General features: G+C 43.4%; 1 protein-coding gene and 1 long non-coding RNA gene across 4 annotated transcripts in view; one reads left to right on the top strand and one right to left on the bottom strand.

Moving 5' to 3' along the window:
* The window catches only part of FAM135B (family with sequence similarity 135 member B), a 120,666-nt gene that overhangs the window by 76,844 nt on the left and 23,305 nt on the right, over window positions 1-20,517 (bottom strand). The window lies entirely within an intron of this gene.
* LOC140133941 (uncharacterized) overlaps window positions 1,744-20,517 on the top strand; it is a 36,222-nt gene continuing 17,448 nt past the window's right edge. The window contains exon 1 of one of the 2 annotated variants that reach the window (XR_011855971.1): window positions 1,744-1,832. This is a non-coding gene — a long non-coding RNA (uncharacterized lncRNA). Of the gene's footprint in view, window positions 1,833-15,393; window positions 15,735-20,517 lie in introns of those variants that run through there. The other variant, XR_011855972.1, reaches the window with a different exon arrangement.

The raw sequence follows: 20,517 nt of genomic DNA, 5'->3' as shown, positions 1-20,517 counted from the left end.
ATAACTACTATAATACTGCCCCCTATGTACAAGAATATAACTACTATAATACTGCCCCCTATGTACAAGAATATAACTACTATAATACTGCCCCCTATGTACAGGAATATAACTACTATAATACTGCCCCCTATGTACAAGAATATAATAACTATAATACTGCCCCTATGTACAAGAATAGAACTACTATAATACTGCCCCTATGTACAAGAATAGAACTACTATAATACTGCCCCCTATGTACAAGAATAGAACTACTATAATACTGCCCCCTATGTACAAGAATATAACTACTATAATACTGACCCCTATGTACAAGAATATAACTACTATAATACTGACCCCCATGTACAAGAATATAACTACTATAATACTGCTCCCTATGTACAAGAATATAACTACTATAATACTGCCCTCTATGTTCAAGAATATAACTGCTATAATACTACCCTCTATGTTCAAGAATATAACTGCTATAATACTGCCCCCTATGTACAAGAATATAACTGCTATAATACTGCCTCCTATGTACAAGAATATAACTGCTATAATACTGCCCCCTATGTACAGGAATATAACTACTATAATACTGCCCCCTATGTACAAGAATATAACTACTATAATACTGCCCCCTATGTACAGGAATATACCTGTTACTGCTGTACATATAGACCTGTGTCGTTCTCCTTCCTGTACGATCAGTCTTTGTGCTGCGGTTTCGTCTCCCCGGGTGGAGAATGTTAGCGGAGGGAAGACATGTAACATTTATTAGTATAGTAATTAATATCTGCGGTGTCCCCCAGGACGGGAGGATGTAGCGCCATTCATTATGCAGTATGAGCGAGGCTCCGGGGACTCTCCTCCACCAGTTATACATTTTTATTCTGCGCTCCTGAGCTCCAGCTGAGAACATTTCTATTCAGAAGGAAGATGAAGAATCTGAATATTGATTTATTTATTGTTTTCTTAAAGGGGATGTCCAGAGTGGAAAATCCAACCTGTGCTTCAGAGTTAGTAAGGGAAGGGGTGAAGGAGAGGGCAGCCTTCGTTCAGGGACATGACCTCTGACCCAGAGTGTTGGGAGTGAAGGATTATAAACCAAGCGCACTTACATGCAGGTGTGTGTCGCATCCACTCTTTTTTTAGCTTCTAAAGACCTTGTTTTTACATTAAAAGGCTTTCAAAATTATGCAAATGAGCCTAAAGAGCTCCAGGCTCCATATCTGTCAATAGAGCTGGAGCCCCTCAGGCTCATTTGAATAATTTTTAAAGCCTTTTTTTGTAAAAACAAGGGCATAAGAAGCTAAAAATGAGTGTATCCTGCCAGAGGGGTCTCACACCAGTATGTCAGTGTGCTGGGTTTACAATCCTTCATCCTGGTGGTAGATTTCCTTTAAAGTGGATAATGAAGCTGAAGCTTTTCCCTCGGGCAACTAAAAGGGTGAAATGTCAATTCTTGGATTTGTTTTCAAAATTTCTACTTCCTTCACATTAATATTATGGCAAAAATCCACAAAAACTGAATCCAAAAATATGAGTAGCAATAAAATCCCCTGTGAATAAAACCTGATTTAATCTCCGATGTCAGGAGTCATTTTAGGAGCTCTCACCGTGGCGCGCGCAGTCAGCGAGATTCTCCTAATGTATCGGCCGGTGATGTAGATTTCCTTCCTCATGAATGAGCACAAGTGAAGCCTCGAGCGGAGAGCTGACTCAGCCGCTACATCAACGCCAAAGCTTCCCCGGCATCAGTGGTGGATAGATTACAGGGGATGGGCTAGGGGCCGGCAGGAGGGCCGTCTCCATCAATTCATGGCTTCACGTCCAAACTGGTAAATATCACCGGGTCACTTTTAACTTTGGAAAAAATTTTAACTTGTTCTTGACCGCCCTGATGAAAGACGTCAACGGGCGCAGGTCCTGAGTCTTTCCACTTCACCTCAGTTTCTCCTTTCCCGGGATTTTGGGGAATGCAATCACATTTTGGCGCTGGTGCTGCGTATTGGTGCTGCTGGGGTGGTATATGGTGCTGTACTGTTGTATTGGTGCTGCTGGGGTGGTATATGGTGCTGTACTGTTGTATTGGTGCTGCTGGGTTGGTATATGGTGCTGTACTGTTGTATTGGTGCTGCTGGGGTGGTATATGGTGCTGTACTGTTGTATTGGTGCTGCTGGGGTGGTATATGGTGCTGTACTGTTGTATTGGTGCTGCTGGGGTGGTATATGGTGCTGTACTGTTTTATTGGTGCTGCTGGGGTGGTATATGGTGTTGTACTGTTGTATTGGTGCTGCTGGGTTGGTATATGGTGCTGTACTGTTGTATTGGTGCTGCTGGGGTGGTATATGGTGCTGTACTGTTGTATTGGTGCTGCTGGGGTTGTATATGGTGCTGTACTGTTGTATTGGTGCTGCTGGGGTGGTATATGGTGCTGTACTGTTGTATTGGTGCTGCTGGGGTGGTATATGGTGCTGTACTGTTGTATTGGGGTTGCTGGGGTGGTATATGGTGCTGTACTGTTGTATTAGTGTTTCTGGGGTGGTATATGGTGCTGTACTGTTGTATTGGTGCTGCTAGGGTGGTATATGGTGCTGTACTGTTGTATTGGGGTTGCTGGGGTGGTATATGGTGCTGTACTGTTGTATTGGTGCTGCTGGGGTGGTATATGGTGCTGTACTGTTGTATTGGTGCTGCTAGGGTGGTATATGGTGCTGTACTGTTGTATTGGTGCTGCTGGGGTGGTATATGGTGCTGTACTGTTGTATTGGTGCTGCTGGGGTGGTATATGGTGCTGTACTGTTGTATTGGTGCTGCTGGGGTGGTATATGGTGCTGTACTGTTGTATTGGGGTTGCTGGGGTGGTATATGGTGCTGTACTGTTGTATTAGTGTTTCTGGGGTGGTATATGGTGCTGTACTGTTGTATTGGTGCTGCTAGGGTGGTATATGGTGCTGTACTGTTGTATTGGGGTTGCTGGGGTGGTATATGGTGCTGTACTGTTGTATTGGTGCTGCTGGGGTGGTATATGGTGCTGTACTGTTGTATTGGTGCTGCTGGGGTGGTATATGGTGCTGTACTGTTGTATTGGTGCTGCTGGGGTGGTATATGGTGCTGTACTGTTGTATTGGTGCTGCTAGGGTGGTATATGGTGCTGTACTGTTGTATTGGTGCTGCTGGGGTGGTATATGGTGCTGTACTGTTGTATTGGTGCTGCTGGGGTGGTATATGGTGTTGTACTGTTGTATCGGTGCTCCTGGGGTGGTATATGGTGCTGTACTGTTGTATTGGTGCTGCTGGGGTGGTATATGGTGCTGTACTGTTGTATTGGTGCTGCTGGGGTGGTATATGGTGCTGTACTGTTGTATTGGTGCTGCTGGGGTGGTATATGGTTCTGTACTGTTGTATTGGTGCTGCTGGGGTGGTATATGGTGCTGTACTGTTGTATTGGTGCTGCTGGGGTGGTATATGGTGCTGTACTGTTGTATTGGGGTTGCTGGGGTGGTATATGGTGCTGTACTGTTGTATTAGTGTTTCTGGGGTGGTATATGGTGCTGTACTGTTGTATTGGTGCTGCTAGGGTGGTATATGGTGCTGTACTGTTGTATTGGGGTTGCTGGGGTGGTATATGGTGCTGTACTGTTGTATTGGTGCTGCTGGGGTGGTATATGGTGCTGTACTGTTGTATTGGTGCTGCTGGGGTGGTATATGGTGCTGTACTGTTGTATTGGTGCTGCTGGGGTGGTATATGGTGCTGTACTGTTGTATTGGTGCTGCTAGGGTGGTATATGGTGCTGTACTGTTGTATTGGTGCTGCTGGGGTGGTATATGGTGCTGTACTGTTGTATTGGTGCTGCTGGGGTGGTATATGGTGTTGTACTGTTGTATTGGTGCTCCTGGGGTGGTATATGGTGCTGTACTGTTGTATTGGTGCTGCTGGGGTGGTATATGGTGCTGTACTGTTGTATTGGTGCTGCTGGGGTGGTATATGGTGCTGTACTGTTGTATTGGTGCTGCTGGGGTGGTATATGGTTCTGTACTGTTGTATTGGTGCTGCTGGGGTGGTATATGGTGCTGTACTGTTGTATTGGTGCTGCTGGGGTGGTATATGGTGCTGTACTGTTGTATTGGGGTTGCTGGGGTGGTATATGGTGCTGTACTGTTGTATTAGTGTTTCTGGGGTGGTATATGGTGCTGTACTGTTGTATTGGTGCTGCTGGGGTGGTATATGGTGCTGTACTGTTGTATTGGTGCTGCTAGGGTGGTATATGGTGCTGTACTGTTGTATTGGGGTTGCTGGGGTGGTATATGGTGCTGTACTGTTGTATTGGTGCTGCTGGGGTGGTATATGGTGCTGTACTGTTGTATTGGTGCTGCTGGGGTGGTATATGGTGTTGTACTGTTGTATTGGTGCTGCTGGGGTGGTATATGGTGCTGTACTGTTGTATTGGGGTTGCTGGGGTGGTATATGGTGCTGTACTGTTGTATTGGTGCTGCTGGGGTGGTATATGGTTCTGTACTGTTGTATTGGTGCTGCTGGGGTGGTATATGGTGCTGTACTGTTGTATTGGTGCTGCTGGGGTGGTATATGGTGCTGTACTGTTGTATTGGGGTTGCTGGGGTGGTATATGGTGCTGTACTGTTGTATTGGTGCTGCTAGGGTGGTATATGGTGCTGTACTGTTGTATTGTTGCTGCTGGGGTGGTATATGGTGCTGTACTGTTGTATTGGTGCTGCTGGGGTGGTATATGGTGCTGTACTGTTGTATTGGTGCTGCTGGGGTGGTATATGGTTCTGTACTGTTGTATTGGTGCTCCTGGGGTGGTATATGGTGCTGCACTGTTGTATTGGTGCTCCTGGGGTGGTATATGGTGCTGTACTGTTGTATTGGTGCTGCTGGGGTGGTATATGGTGCTGTACTGTTGTATTGGGGTTGCTGGGGTGGTATATGGTTCTGTACTGTTGTATTGGGGTTGCTGGGGTGGTATATGGTGCTGCACTGTTGTATTGGTGCTCCTGGGGTGGTATATGGTGCTGTACTGTTGTATTGGTGATCCTGGGGAGGTTGATTCTTATAAAGTCTACATTTTATACAACTAACCCTCCCATAGCAGATGATGCGTCTCGTCTCCCCTGCAGTCAGTTTCTGCATTTGTGATTAGAGCAGCGTCGGATCTAAGGTGTTTATTAGAGATTCTGGAAAAGGTCGTTTGGATCATTAGCCGGAGAGATTTATGACTCTACACAGGATCAGTGTATGCAAGAAACTGCAGGAAGATGAATATTCTACTGCAATATATGACCATTAATGAACTACTTCAAGAGATTTTCAGGAGAAGTGTATTACATCTTACAGGACAGTGGAGAATAACCTTTTAAAATCAAATTTTATAGATTTGTTTTAAACTTTCCATTATTTTATAGCTACTGACAATAGATGATGTCACAGCTTAACCCCCTCCCCCTCCCTGTACAATGACCTCTATATAGATAACACTGACCCATCATTACATCACTACTGACAATACATGATGTCACAGCTTATCTCCTCCCCCTCCCTGTACAATGACCTCTATATAGATAACACTGACCCATCATTACATCACTACTGACAATACATGATGTCACAGCTTATCTCCTCCCCCTCCCTGTACAATGACCTCTATATAGATAACACTGACCCATCATTACATCACTACTGACAATAGATGATGTCACAGCTTATCTCCTCCCCCTCCCTGTACAATGACCTCTATATAGATAACACTGACCCATCATTACATCACTACTGACAATAGATGATGTCACAGCTTATCTCCTCCCCTCCCTGTACAATGACCTCTATATAGATAACATTGACCCATCATTACATCACTACTGACAATAGATGATGTCACAGCTTATCTCCTCCTCTCTGTACAATGACCTCTATATAGATAACACTGACGCATCATTACATCACTACTGACAATAGATGATGTCACAACTTATCTCCTCCCCCTGTAAATGACCTCTATATAGATAACACTGACCCATCATTACATCACTACTGACAATAGATGATGTCACAGCTTGTCTCCTCCTCCTCCCTGTACAATGACCTCTATATAGATTACACTGACCCATCATTACATCACTACTGACAATAGATGATGTCACAACTTATCTCCTCCCCCTCCCTGTACAATGACCTCTATATAGATAACACTGACCCATCATTACATCACTACTGACAATACATGATGTCACAGCTTATCTCCTCCCCTCCATGTACAATGTCCTCTATATAGGTAACACTGATCCATCATTACATCACTACTGACAATAGATGATGTCACAGCTTATCACCTCCCTGTACAATGACCTCTATATAGATAACACTGACCATCATTACATCACTACTGACAATAGATGATGTCACAGCTTATCTCCTCCCCCTCCCTGTACAATGACCTCTATATAGATAACACTGACCCATCATTACATCACTACTGACAATACATGATGTCACAGCTATTTCCTCCACCTCCCTGTACAATGTCCTCTATATGGATAACACTGACCCATCATTACATCACTACTGCCAATAGATGATGTCACAGCTTATCTCCTCCTCCTCCCTGTACAACGACATCTATATAGATAATACTGACCCATCATTACATCATACAAAACAGTAGATGATGTCACAGCTTACCTCCTCCCCTCCCTGTACAATGACCTCTATTTAGATAACACTGACCCATCAGTACATCACTACTGACAATAGATGATGTCACAGCTTATCTCCTCCCCTCCCTGTACAATGACCTCTATATAGGTAACACTGACCCATCATTACATCACTAGTGACAATAGATGATGTCACAGCTTATCTCCTCCCCTCCCTGTACAATGACCTCTATATAGATAACACTGACCCATCATTACATCACTACTGACAATAGATGATGTCACAGCTTATCTCCTCCTCCTCCTCCCTGTACAACGACCTCTATAAAGATAATACTGACCCATCATTACATCATACAGAACAGTAGATGATGTCACAGCTTACCTCCTCCCCCTACCTGTACAATGACCTCTATTTAGATAACACTGACCCATCAGTACATCACTACTGACAATAGATGATGTCACAGCTTATCTCCTCCCCTCCCTGTACAATGACCTCTATATAGGTAACACTGACCCATCATTACATCACTACTGACAATAGATGATGTCACAGCTTATCTCCTCCCCTCCCTGTACAATGACCTCTATATAGATAACACTGACCCATCATTACATCACTACTGACAATAGATGATGTCACACCTAATCTCCTCCTCCTCCCTGTACAACGACCTCTATATAGATAATACTGACCCATCATTACATCATACAGAACAGTAGATGATGTCACAGCTTACCTCCTCCCCTCCCTGTACAATGACCTCTATCTACATAACACTGACCCATCATTACATCACTACTGACAATAGATGATGTCACAGCTTATCTCCTCCTCCTCCCTGTACAACGACCTTTATATAGATAACACTGACCCATCATTACATCATACAGAACAGTAGATGATGTCACAGCATATCTCCTCCTCCTCCCTGTACAATGACCTCTATTTAGATAACACTGACCCATCATTACATCACTAGTGACAATAGATGATGTCACAGCTTATCTCCTCCCCCTCCCAGTACAATGACCTCTATTTAGATAACACTGACCCATCATTACATCACTAGTGACAATAGATGATGTCACAGCTTATCTCCTCCTCCCTGTACAATGACCTCTATATAAATAACACTGACCCATCATGACATCACTACTGATAATAGATGATGTCACAGCTTATCGCCTCCCCCTCCCTTTACAATGTCCTCTCTATAGATAACACTGACCCATCATTACATCACTACTGACAATAGATGATGTAACAGCTTATCTCCTCCCCCTCCCTGTACAATGACTTCTATATAGATAACACTGACCCATCATTACATCACTACTGACAATAGATGATGTCACAGCTTATCTCCTACTCCCTGTACAATGTCCTCTCTATAGATAACACTGACCCATCATTACATCACTACTGACAATAGATGATGTCACAGCTTAACTCCTCCCCCTCCCTGTACAATGATCTCTGTATAGGTAACACTGACCCATCATTACATCACTACTGACAATAGATGATGTCACATATTATCTCCTCCCTGTACAATGACCTCTATATAGATAACAATGACCCATCATTACATCACTACTGACAATAGATGATGTCACAGCTTATCTCCTCCCCCTCCCTCTACAATGACCTCTATATAGGTAACACTGACCCATCATTACATCACTACTGACAATAGATGATGTCACAGCTTATCTCCTCCCCTCCCTGTACAATGACCTATATATAGATAACACTGACCCATCATTACATCACTACTGACAATAGATGATGTCACAGCTTATCTCCTCCCCTCCCTGTACAATGACCTATATATAGATAACACTGACCCATCATTACATCACTACTGACAATAGATGATGTCACAGCTTATTTCCTCCCCTCCCTGTACAATGACCTCTATATAGATAACACTGACCCATCATTACATCACTACTGACAATACATGATGTCACAGCTTATCTCCTCCCCTCCATGTACAATGTCCTCTATATAGATAACACTGACCCATCATTACATCACTACTGACAATAGATGATGTCACAGCTTATCTCCTCCTCCTCCTTGTACAACGACCACTATATAGATAATACTGACCCATCATTACATCATACAGAACAGTAGATGATGTCACATCTTACCTCCTCCCCCACATTGTACAATGACCTCTATTTAGATAACACTGACCCATCATTACATCACTAGTGACAATAGATGATGTCACAGCTTATCTCCTCCTCCCTGTACATTGACCTCTATATAGATAACACTGACCCATCATTACATCACTACTGACAATAGATGATGTCACAGCTTATCTCCCCCTCCCTGTATAATGACCTCTATATAGATAACACTGACCCATCATTACATCACTAGTGACAATAGATGATGTCACAGCTTATCTCCTCCTCCCTGTACAATGACCTCTATATAGATAACACTGACCCATCATTACATCACTACTGACAATAGATGATGTCACAGCTTATCTCCCCCTCCCTGTACAATGACCTCTATATAGATAACACTGACCCATCATTACATCACTACTGACAATAGATGATGTCACAGCTTATCTCCTCCCGCTGTACAATGTCCTCTATATAGGTAACACTGACCCATCATTACATCACTACTGACAATAGATGATGTCACAGCTTATCTCCTCCTCCTCCTTGTACAACGACCACTATATAGATAATACTGACCCATCATTACATCATACAGAACAGTAGATGATGTCACAGCTTACCTCCTCCCCCACATTGTACAATGACCTCTATTTAGATAACACTGACCCATCATTACATCTCTAGTGACAATAGATGATGTCACAGCTTATCTCCTCCTCCCTGTACATTGACCTCTATATAGATAACACTGACCCATCATTACATCACTACTGACAATAGATGATGTCACAGCTTATCTCCCCCTCCCTGTACAATGACCTCTATATAGATAACACTGACCCATCATTACATCACTAGTGACAATAGATGATGTCACAGCTTATCTCCTCCCCCCAGTACAATGACCTCTATATAGATAACACTGACCCATCATTACATCACTACTGACAATAGATGATGTCACAGCTTATCTCCTCCCCCTCCCTGTACAATGACTTCTATATAGATAACACTGACCCATCATTACATCACTACTGACAATAGATGATGTCACAGCTTATCTCCTACTCCCTGTACAATGTCCTCTCTATAGATAACACTGACCCATCATTACATCACTACTGACAATAGATGATGTCACAGCTTATCTCCCCCTCCCTGTACAATGACCTCTATATAGATAACACTGACCCATCATTACATCACTACTGACAATAGATGATGTCACAGCTTATCTCCTCCCCCTCCCTGTACAATGACTTCTATATAGATAACACTGACCCATCATTACATCACTACTGACAATAGATGATGTCACAGCTTATCTCCTACTCCCTGTACAATGTCCTCTCTATAGATAACACTGACCCATCATTACATCACTACTGACAATAGATGATGTCACAGCTTATCTCCCCCTCCCTGTACAATGACCTCTATATAGATAACACTGACCCATCATTACATCACTACTGACAATAGATGATGTCACAGCTTATCTCCTCCTTCTCCCTGTACAATGACCTCTGTATAGACAACACTGACCCATCATTACATCACTACTGCCAATAGATGATGTCACAGCTTATCTCCTCCTCCTCCCTGTACAATGACCTCTATATAGATAACACTGACCCATCATGACATCACTACTGATAATAGATGATGTCACAGCTTATCTCTTCCCCTCCTTGTACAATGACCTCTATATAGATAACACGGACCCATCATGACATCACTACTGACAATAAATGATGTCACAGCTTATCTCCTCCCCCCAGTACAATGACCTCTATATAGATAACACTGACCCATCATTACATCACTACTGACAATAGATGATGTCACAGCTTATCTCCTCCCGCTGTACAATGTCCTCTATATAGGTAACACTGACCCATCATTACATCACTACTGACAATAGATGATGTCACAGCTTATCTCCTTCCCCTCCCTGTACAATGACCTCTATATAGATAACACTGACCCATCAATACATCACTGCTGACAATAGATGATGTCACAGCTTATCTCCTCCCCTCCCTGTACAACGATCTCTATATAGATTACACTGGCCCATCATTACATCACTACTGACAATAGATGATGTCACAGCTTATCTCCTCCCCCTCCCTGTACAATGACCTCTACATAAATAACACTCACCCATCATTACATCACTACTGACAATAGATGATGTCACAGCTTATCTCCTCCCCTCCCTGTACAACGATCTCTATATAGATTACACTGGCCCATCATTACATCACTACTGACAATAGATGATGTCACAGCTTATCTCCTCCCCCTCCCTGTACAATGACCTCTATATAGATTACACTCACCCATCATTACATCACTACTGACAATAGATGATGTCACAGCTTATCTCCTCCTCCTCCCTGTACAATGACCTCTATATAGATAACACTGACCCATCATTACATCACTACTGACAATAGATGATGTCACAGCTTGTCTCCTCCTCCTCCCTGTACAATGACCTCTATATAGATTACACTGACCCATCATTACATCACTACTGACAATAGATGATGTCACAGCTTGTCTCCTCCCCCTCCCTGTACAATGACCTCTATATAGATTACACTGACCCATCATTACATCACTACTGACAATAGATGATGTCATAGCTTATCTCCTCCCCCTCCCTGTACAATGACCTCTATATAGATTACACTAGCCCATCATTACTTTACCACTGAAAGAGCTAAAATGCAGCAAAGCATAAATGACAATAAATAGCTGATACTGAAAAATGGTAAATGGAAGAGTTAAAATCTAAGGACTTAGAAAATTCTATGTCATGAATTTGCAGCCTGGATGCAGTCCAGTACAAGGAGAAAGTGATCAATACATCAGTAAAAGTGCTAAAAATAGAAAAATCTCATAATGAATTAAAATTCAGCAATTCCCCAAAATAGACCAATGGAGCCCAAGAGAGACATTCAGGGTGAGCAGAGAAATTCTGCACTAAGCTCCAAGTGCTGCACAAGTCAGGGTCATTGTCCCCATCTCCTCTGTAGTCAGGGGATGGAGTTGGTCCATCTATTATTTCTTAGGTGGTATAAAGGACACTTACTTTGTAAATGTGATTTGTTTCTATATTTTACATCTGGTCCAGCTAAGTCTAAGTTATTGTTAGTTTTGCACCACTTTATTGTACAACAGTACGAACAATGGCCCACATTTACTAAGAACAGCGCAGTCTGTCCTATGTGCAGTTACCTGTGTAGAGTGCAGGGGGCGCCAGATTCAGGATTTCCAGCGCACGTTCTTCATGAATCTGGTGGCCCCGACGCTGCTTCAACAGAGTGCACCACTTTTTTTGGTGCACCTTTAAAGGAAACCTACCATTTAAATAATGGTCGTTTTGACCTAAGGATACCTTTACCTTGGGGTATGTAAGCTGATTCTGGAGGGTCTTGTTAAGGCAGATAAATCCGCAGTTTCACAAAAAAAATCTATTTTTACACTAATCAAATTACCCCATTCGGCACACCAGGAGGCTTGGCGCTTGGACATGATCATACAAATGCATGCGCCTTGCGTGTGTGAAACTGTTGCCCCCGCCCTCCCTCCCTTCCTTTCTCCCGCATGCGCACATTGGGGCACATTTACTTACCCGATCCAGCGGCGGGTTCTCCGACGATGATTCTGGTCCGGCCGAGATTCACTAAGGTAGTGCGCCTGATGTCCACCAGGTGTCGCTGATGCACTGAAGTCCGTCGGAGTTCACTGGAGTTCACTGTCCTACCCTGGGTGCAGGTAAGCGCGTGTCAAGCGACACTTTTTTTTTTAATTCTGCGATTTTTCCGAATCTGTCAGGTTGTCCGACGGCCACGTCCCCCGATTTCTGTTGCATGCATGCCGGCGCCGATGCGCCACAATCCCATCGCGTGCGCTAAAAAACTGAGCCAATTCAGAGAAAAACGTCGCAAATCGGTAATATTCGGGAAACCCGACAGAAAAACGTGATTCGGGCCCTTAGTAAATGACCCCCTGTATCTTCATTACACACGGCCGTCCGCTTAGTATTCAGCTTACATACCCCGAGGTAAAGGTATGTTTAGCTCTAAATGACTATTTTGAAATGGTAGGTTTGCACCGGAACGCCCAATTTAGTGCAGAATTTTGTGTTGCTTCGGGTATCGTGCAGCCGCGCCACAAATGTGTCTCGGACAATTCTTATATACCTGTGCAAGCAGTTTGCACTAAAAAGAACGAGCAAAGTCCGACAGAAAGCTGGCGCAAGGAGCTTAGCAAATGAGCCCCAATGTGTGAAATCAAAATAATAAATAAAATGTAAATAGTTAGTAGAGATGAATGAAACATAGAACCCAGTTCTATGTTTGGGTTTGGTCGCCCAACCCGGATGTATTGGTGGATTAGCCAATCGGCCAAATGACTGGCCCTAGTTACTAACTACGGCTAGGACTGGCCAGGGGAATTCCAGCCAAACCCAGGACAGAATTTTCTGCTATATGTTTAAAAAAATTGTATTAGTTGCACTTTGTGCAATTAAAAATGTAATCTCCAATATCTTAATACGTATATGAATTTCAAAATAAATTAAAAATAAGTTGTTTTTTTTAATAAAAAGTAAAATTATTTGAAAACTGAAGAAAAAAAAGAAAACTAGACAAGAATGAGGTTTTTTATAGTAACAAAAATATTTGTAAAATATTACTCGCCTCATTCAGTCATCATACAGCGGAGGTTCCCCCTGCGAGTCCCCAACTATAATGTATTAGGGCAAACACATCCTTCCAGTTCCTTTCAGATAAACTCATGGAGAAGAATCAATATTTGCTGAATCAAGGACACCTTCATAGTTCATATACTATGTTATATAATAATTTACCGGTATATAATGATCCCACTCAATAACTTATAATATTATATCTTTTAAAAAAAGTCATCATCAAAACCATGACAGAAATTAGATTACATGGTACGGGTACATTATCTTAATAACCTTGCACTCTAATGCACCCATACTCCTAATAATCTCTAAGTCACCAATTTCCCAAACAACCTTTTACTCTAATCCACCGATTCCCTTTGTTAGTTTCTACTCTATGTTACCCTTCCTTCCCTCAATAACCTTGTTCTCTTATCAACCCTCTCCCTAAAAACCTTGTACTCTAGTCCACACATTCCTTTAATAACCTTATTTTATAAGGTACCAATTTCCCATAAAACCTTGTACTCTAATCCACGTATTCCCCTGACAACCTTGTATTCTTATCAATTGTTTCCCTCAATAACCTTGTACTCTAATCCACACACACTCCTAATAACCTTGTCCTCTAAGTCATCAATTTCCCTAACAACCTTGTACTCTAAACCAACGATTCCCTTTGTTAGCTTGTACTCTATGTTGCCCTTCCCTCAATAACCTTGTACTCCAATCAGTCGTTCCCTTAATAACCTTGTACTCTTATCAGCCGTTCCCTTAATAACCTTGTACTCTAACCCACCCATACTCCTAATAACCTTGTACTCTAATCACTCCATACGCCTGATAACCTCGTACTCTAAGTCATCAATTTCCCGAACAACCTTGTGCTCTAATCCAACGATTCCCTTTGTTAGCTTGTACTCTATGTTTCCCTTCCCTCAATAACCTTGTACTCTAATCAGCCATTCCCTTAATAACCTTGCACTCTAACACACCCATACTCCTAATAACCTTGTACTCTAATCACTCCATACGCCTGATAACCTTGTACTCTAATCACTCCATACGCCTGATAACCTCGTACTCTAAGTCATCAATTTCCCGAACAACCTTGTACTCTAATCCACCGATTCCCTCTGTTAGTTTGTACTATATGCTACCCTTCCCACAATAACCTTGTACTCTTATCAGCCCATTCCCTTAATAACCTTGTACATTTATCCACACATTCCCTTAATAATCTTATTCTATAAGGTACCAATTCTCCTAATAACCTTGTACTCTAATCCACCCTTTCCCCTGATAACCTTGTACTCTTATCAGCCCATTGCCTTAATAACCACGTACATTATCCACACATTCCCTTAATAATCTTATTTTATAAGGTACCAATTTCCCATAAAACCTTGTACTCTAATCCACCCTTTCCCCTGATAACCTTGTACTCTTATCTCCCCCTTCCCTTGGCTGTTCTACTCTGCACCCTTTCTAGATGAGCTCTGTCCATCTAATAGACAGGTGCTCGGAGCTGTACACACTATGACGTTAGTTGTATAGCTGAAAACTCTCTCCCTACTAAGAGTAATGCCCCATGATTTTATCTGACTTTGCAGCAGCTGCCTGACGCTGGTCACTCTCCACCTCAAGTCATGTATGGAACAATCCATTGCAGTCCACGTAATATCTACTCCATCCTTCGAGGGAGGTTCCACATACAAGCTGTGATGACACAACAATGAGAGGACTCAGATCTAAGACCGCTGGTCTGTCGAGCTGTCAACTTTGATGTTCTTCACAAGAACAAAGCCTGGTCTTGAAGCCTGACGTGAAGTATTAGCGGGGAGCGCTGTGCATTGTTCTTATCCTTTGTCTTGTCTGTGTTGAATAAGAATCGTGTGACAATGACATGGCCGTTCCTATTCAGGCGGCAGCTTCCTAATGAAATTACGGAGAGGCCGGAGTCAGACTCCACTGATCCTTTGAAAACCAATTACAGAACCAATTAAGGTGGTAAATGAAATTTAGGGCGGTGCATGGTAGGAGTGTAATTCATACAAGTATAACGGAGCGGAAGGCCGCGTCCACTTCATTCAAATCATATCGAAACAATGTTAAAGCAAAGTGGAACATGTAAGAATAGAATCCGTCTGACTCCACAGAAATGTAACTCATGGGTTCTACACTCTGAATGTAGCCACGGAGGTAAGTACTCACAAAGAGGTAAAGTACGTGATTGTTATCAGGAATTCGGATCATTGGTAGATACTTTTTTCATCGCAAATGTATCCGCCCTGGGCTTTCTACAAATTGTTATTTTCTAAAAGCGATGTTCTGGTAATTTGAAAAACCCCAAATGGAGAAGGTTTTGTAAAGATTAATAGGTGGGGACTGAGAGCTGAGGAGTCTGCATCACAAAGGTGGGGGCACAGAGGATTCTGTCAGGATGCAAGGTAAGGTATAACACACAATTATACTGTAATGCAAATGCTTAGAAAAGCAGAAATGCAGATGTGCACTGCAGGTGTAATAGGCTTCTGTAACCTGTCTTTAGTGAAAATGGGGTCCCCGGTGACAAGTTCCCTTTGAAGGGGTTGTGCCACAGTTTGCTTGTTGTCCAGAGTATAGGGGATACTATATTGATATGTGGAGTCCAACTGCTGGGGCAGAATAGGGGTCCCGTTGATGTAGCAGCTTGTCGACTATGCTATAGGATTGTCAGACATTGCTGAACACAGCACTCCACTATCTTTAGTACTACCATCTATGAGAGCGCTGGGCTCGGCAATTTATAACGCTTCTTTAGTGATTATGTGACAATGAGCCCCCCATTATCATGAATACAGGTGATCAGAGGGCATCCCAGAAGTCTGACCCCCAACAAGTAAGATTGTTCTCCTCTACCCTATGGATAAGGGAAGTAATGACCCCACATACATTTTGCACGAACCTCCCTGACCTGACCTGATCCCTGACCTCAGCTGTCAGGTTCCCTCTGTCAGACGTGACCACTGAAGCCGTAGACAGGCTCAGACGCCAGATCCTGAATAAATGGGTTGATAAGAACCGGGAAGTTCTGGGAAGAACTGGGAAGTTCTCCAAAATTTGCTACTGTAGGGATTTTTCTAAATCACAGGAGGTTCCATACGGTAATGACAAATAAAAATAGGAATTAACCTTTTGTCATCTCTGCTTGGATTATTTGGGGATTTAAAAGATTATTGCCACCAAATATAGGATGCAGTAGGTGTGGACTTACTGTGCCACTCCAGAGAGCCATCATGATAGACCAGGGGAACTTACTCAACGATCCGGGCACCGGGACTGTGGTATCTTCTTATATTTGCTATCCTTGGCCTCCTTCCTTCTGAAATCAGCTTTTATAATTATGCTAATGAGCCTTAAGGGCTCTGAGGGGTGTTAACAGGCTGTTACACTGTGCAGGAACACTTCCCCCTCCCACTGTGTACATCGGGCAGAGTGAGGTGGAGTGCTGAGAGAGCAGGAGGGAGGATGAGACAGTGTAACAGCCTGTGAAGCCACACCATGGAAGGGTTCTAGTAACAACACCAGAACCCTTCTGGTTCATTAGCATATTTGTAAATGTTGATATTAGAAGGTAGGAGACCATGGATAACAAATATAAGAAGATACCACAGTCCCGGTGCCCGGATCTATGAGTAATGTCCCTGGTTTATCAGGATGGATTGTGATAGTGGATTTCCTTTAATCCACCTACGAGGAACTCCACTTCTTTGCAGGGGAACCACCAGGTTACTATCTCTTGGAGAAGTTCCTGTTTGGTGAGAACTGACCCATTATCTAGGCAGAGAACAGGAGGTCAATATGGTAGTCAGACAAAGGTCGGGGCAGGTGTAAGGGGGTTGGAATCGGGTAACATAAGGTCATCAAACATGGATAGTATGGGCAAAAAATGGCCAGTATCTTTGTGGGACACTAGGAAATAGCAACTGCTCAGGCACCTTATCATGGGGCGAGGTGCCTTACATAGAGAAGTAACTGAGACCAATGTGGAAAGTTACTAAAATAATGAGCCGTGGAGGTGACTGCAAAATGGTAACAGAAAAGGAGGAATCTGGGATAGTTTTTCCCAAAATGCGTGGAGCACCCGGCGGAGCCTCCTGTATCCTCCCAGTCCAATGGTTTTAAAATGAGCTGCAGAGGAATGAAATGGAGATGCTTAACCGTATCAGCGTCCCCAGGATGCCAATATGGTTTGGAGCTTTGGCAGAACAGGGTGCAAAAGGGTCCTTGATATGGAATTCTTAGCATTTGGAGGCCTGCAGATACAACTTTAAGTGAGTACCAGAGATGGGCCCTGAAAGGAAGGATGAAGTGGAAGTAATTGTAAGGAAAACTGGAAATCTGGAAGTAAGATGAGACAGTGAGCGGTTAACTGAGCCCCCAAAAATGAACACCTGCCTATTACCTCAGTGTGTCCTAGTGACAAGGAACAACTTGAAGACAATCCCTTCCTAGGACACAAAACAGAAAGCGTAGTGGAAAAACTGGGTAGGCAACAAACAGTGGCAGAATCACAATCCAAGAGAGAAGTCAGAAATACAAGCCGGAGATCAAAAACTGGAAGATTATCAGAAACAACAGAAAGCACAGGTATGGACAGAGCTAGAAATTTGACCAGCACCGATTGAAGTGAAACTGGAAAAGCTCTGCCCCAGGTGGTAGGAGAAGACAATCAAAGGCAGAGTGCACAGAGATGGGTGATGGTTACTCTCCCAACAGAGCCCGGCTCACACTGCCAAAAAATGCATTACAGAAAAAGTCAACGGCTAATCAACGAGGAAAACGCTGACACAGATGTGACATTAATTGCTAAGGCTACATTCACATGATGTATGCCCGCTGTACCGTAGTGCGGTGGGCATACATCGGTGTCGGCGAGAGGAGGACGGGGAGCCTGCCATTCACCCCTGCCCCTCTCCATAGAGTAACATAGGGCCCAGCGCCATATTCCGTCGAAAGATAGGACCTATCTTTCTACGAGCTACGGAACGGTACGGTGCCGCACCGTACCACTCCCGTATGGCACCGTGAGGTCATTGGGATGTATGGGAGATATATATACGCCGTATATACGTCCCCCATATGTTCGTGTGAATGTAGCCTAATATGCATAAAACTAGCCATCCATTGTCCTTTCCCTGCCCCTTTTTCTCCCAAGGGCCCTTAGTCCCTGATATATTGGGCCCCTTATTTCCTTCCTGGGTAGCCAATACTTTAGACCTGAGGGTTTCCAGTTGATTATTCTGGCCTGGGCTTTCCGGACCTTCCTTTAGGAAGTCTAATGTGGAGCCTGGAGAGACTGAACTTTTTGGAAGAATATCTGATCTGGGTCATTATCTAACATGGCATCGAGCTGTTTGGAGGATGTCATCTATGGGGTTGGACAATGGGTATTGCCAAGTTTGCTTGTTTTTGGTCATTCTCACCATGATCTGGTCATCTACAACGAGCCATGACACGGATCATTATTGTCAGGACATGTTGGGTGCTGTAGTTTTGCATTGGTTAGAAAACTGCTTCTACGAACACTAAGTTGTAATAAAAATTTTTAAAAATATGAAAAATATTGTTATTCTGATGGAGCAATCTGAAGACCTCAATGTCCAGGAGGGGTCAGGAGGCCATTACTCGCTCTGCGTTTCCCTTTTGGAGGGGTTGCGGCTCAGTATTTACCGTGTAACGATGCTAATTGCACCGATTCCTCATTCATATCCTCCGTTGACATTCGCTGCCTAATTAGCCAATTATACAGACCTGGGAAATTCTGATTGCTGCTGTAAATATGCTCAAATATGGATCTAAACAGTATAAACATCAGGATGGCATTTGGAATTGAAATTTGAGGTTGTTAGGTATGAAAGGTTGGAAGAATTTGAGATTTCGAGGCTGCGTTGTGCAAGATGCAGGACTGGATTTGTGCCATTGCTCAACAAGCAGGAATTTTTTTGGATTTATTGCTCTGAGTTTTTAGTTTGCATTTTATATGGATTTCGATCCTCAGTCTTATCAATATTCACATAAATACCTTGAAAGGATTATATGTGGGCAACCTAAAGGGAATCTACAGTTTTGACCATGGATACTCCCAGCTGCATAATCAAGCTGCAGCACAGCCTTTCCCTTCTGCTTTTCTGAAGTTCTGTAGATGAGGATCTAAATCTCTAACATCTGTGTCCATTCAGGATTAAGCACAATCCTCTGACCTTAAAATACGGCACAGAAGATGCGCTGCCGACCGTGATTTTGTATTTAGTTTGCATTCTGTCTCTTACTAGTCTGAACACTGCCTTATTCACTCCGGGCTGTTTTAATTGATTTCCACTACACCTCACTGTCTCCTGATTACTTTATACTGGGCTGCAGACAGTTAAGCTAGCTATGACGGACAAACGCCTCGTCCACTCACATTATTCTGCTGCTAATCTGGTTGTCTGTATGTCAATCTCTGGAACATCCACTCATAAGAGCATGTTGTGCCCACTTCCAGTGCTTGCCTTAAAAATTTCTTATGGCCGGGCTAGGGAGGGCTATTTAAACATAATAAACATGTACATACCTCCTCCGGCGCCGCCAATGTCCCGCGCCGCGGTCCCTTTGATCCGTGCCCCTGTTTGTTTACAGGGGCACGGAAGCCGCGCACAAGGAGCTTCCGGTCCGGGATGTGGCCGGCTCCTCCTATCCGCCCCTATCTCTCAGCACGTGCGGCAATGTACTATCCCATAGTGAGGAGAAAGATAGGACATGTCCTATCTTTCTCAAGAATACAGCGGCGTGCGCCATACAGAGCTATGAAGAGGGGTAGGTAGGTAGGTGAGCAGCGCCTCCTCTTCTACCGGTGCCGACATGTGCCCACTGTGCTGTGGTACAGTGGGCACACGTCATGGGAATGTAGCCCTATATGTATATAATGGTGTGCATCCTTTATTCTTTAGTGTTTCAGGTT

This window comes from Engystomops pustulosus, chromosome 5 (assembly GCF_040894005.1).
Source record: "Engystomops pustulosus chromosome 5, aEngPut4.maternal, whole genome shotgun sequence".
NCBI lineage: Eukaryota > Metazoa > Chordata > Amphibia > Anura > Leptodactylidae > Engystomops > Engystomops pustulosus.
This window is presented reverse-complemented; position numbering and strand designations above follow the sequence as displayed.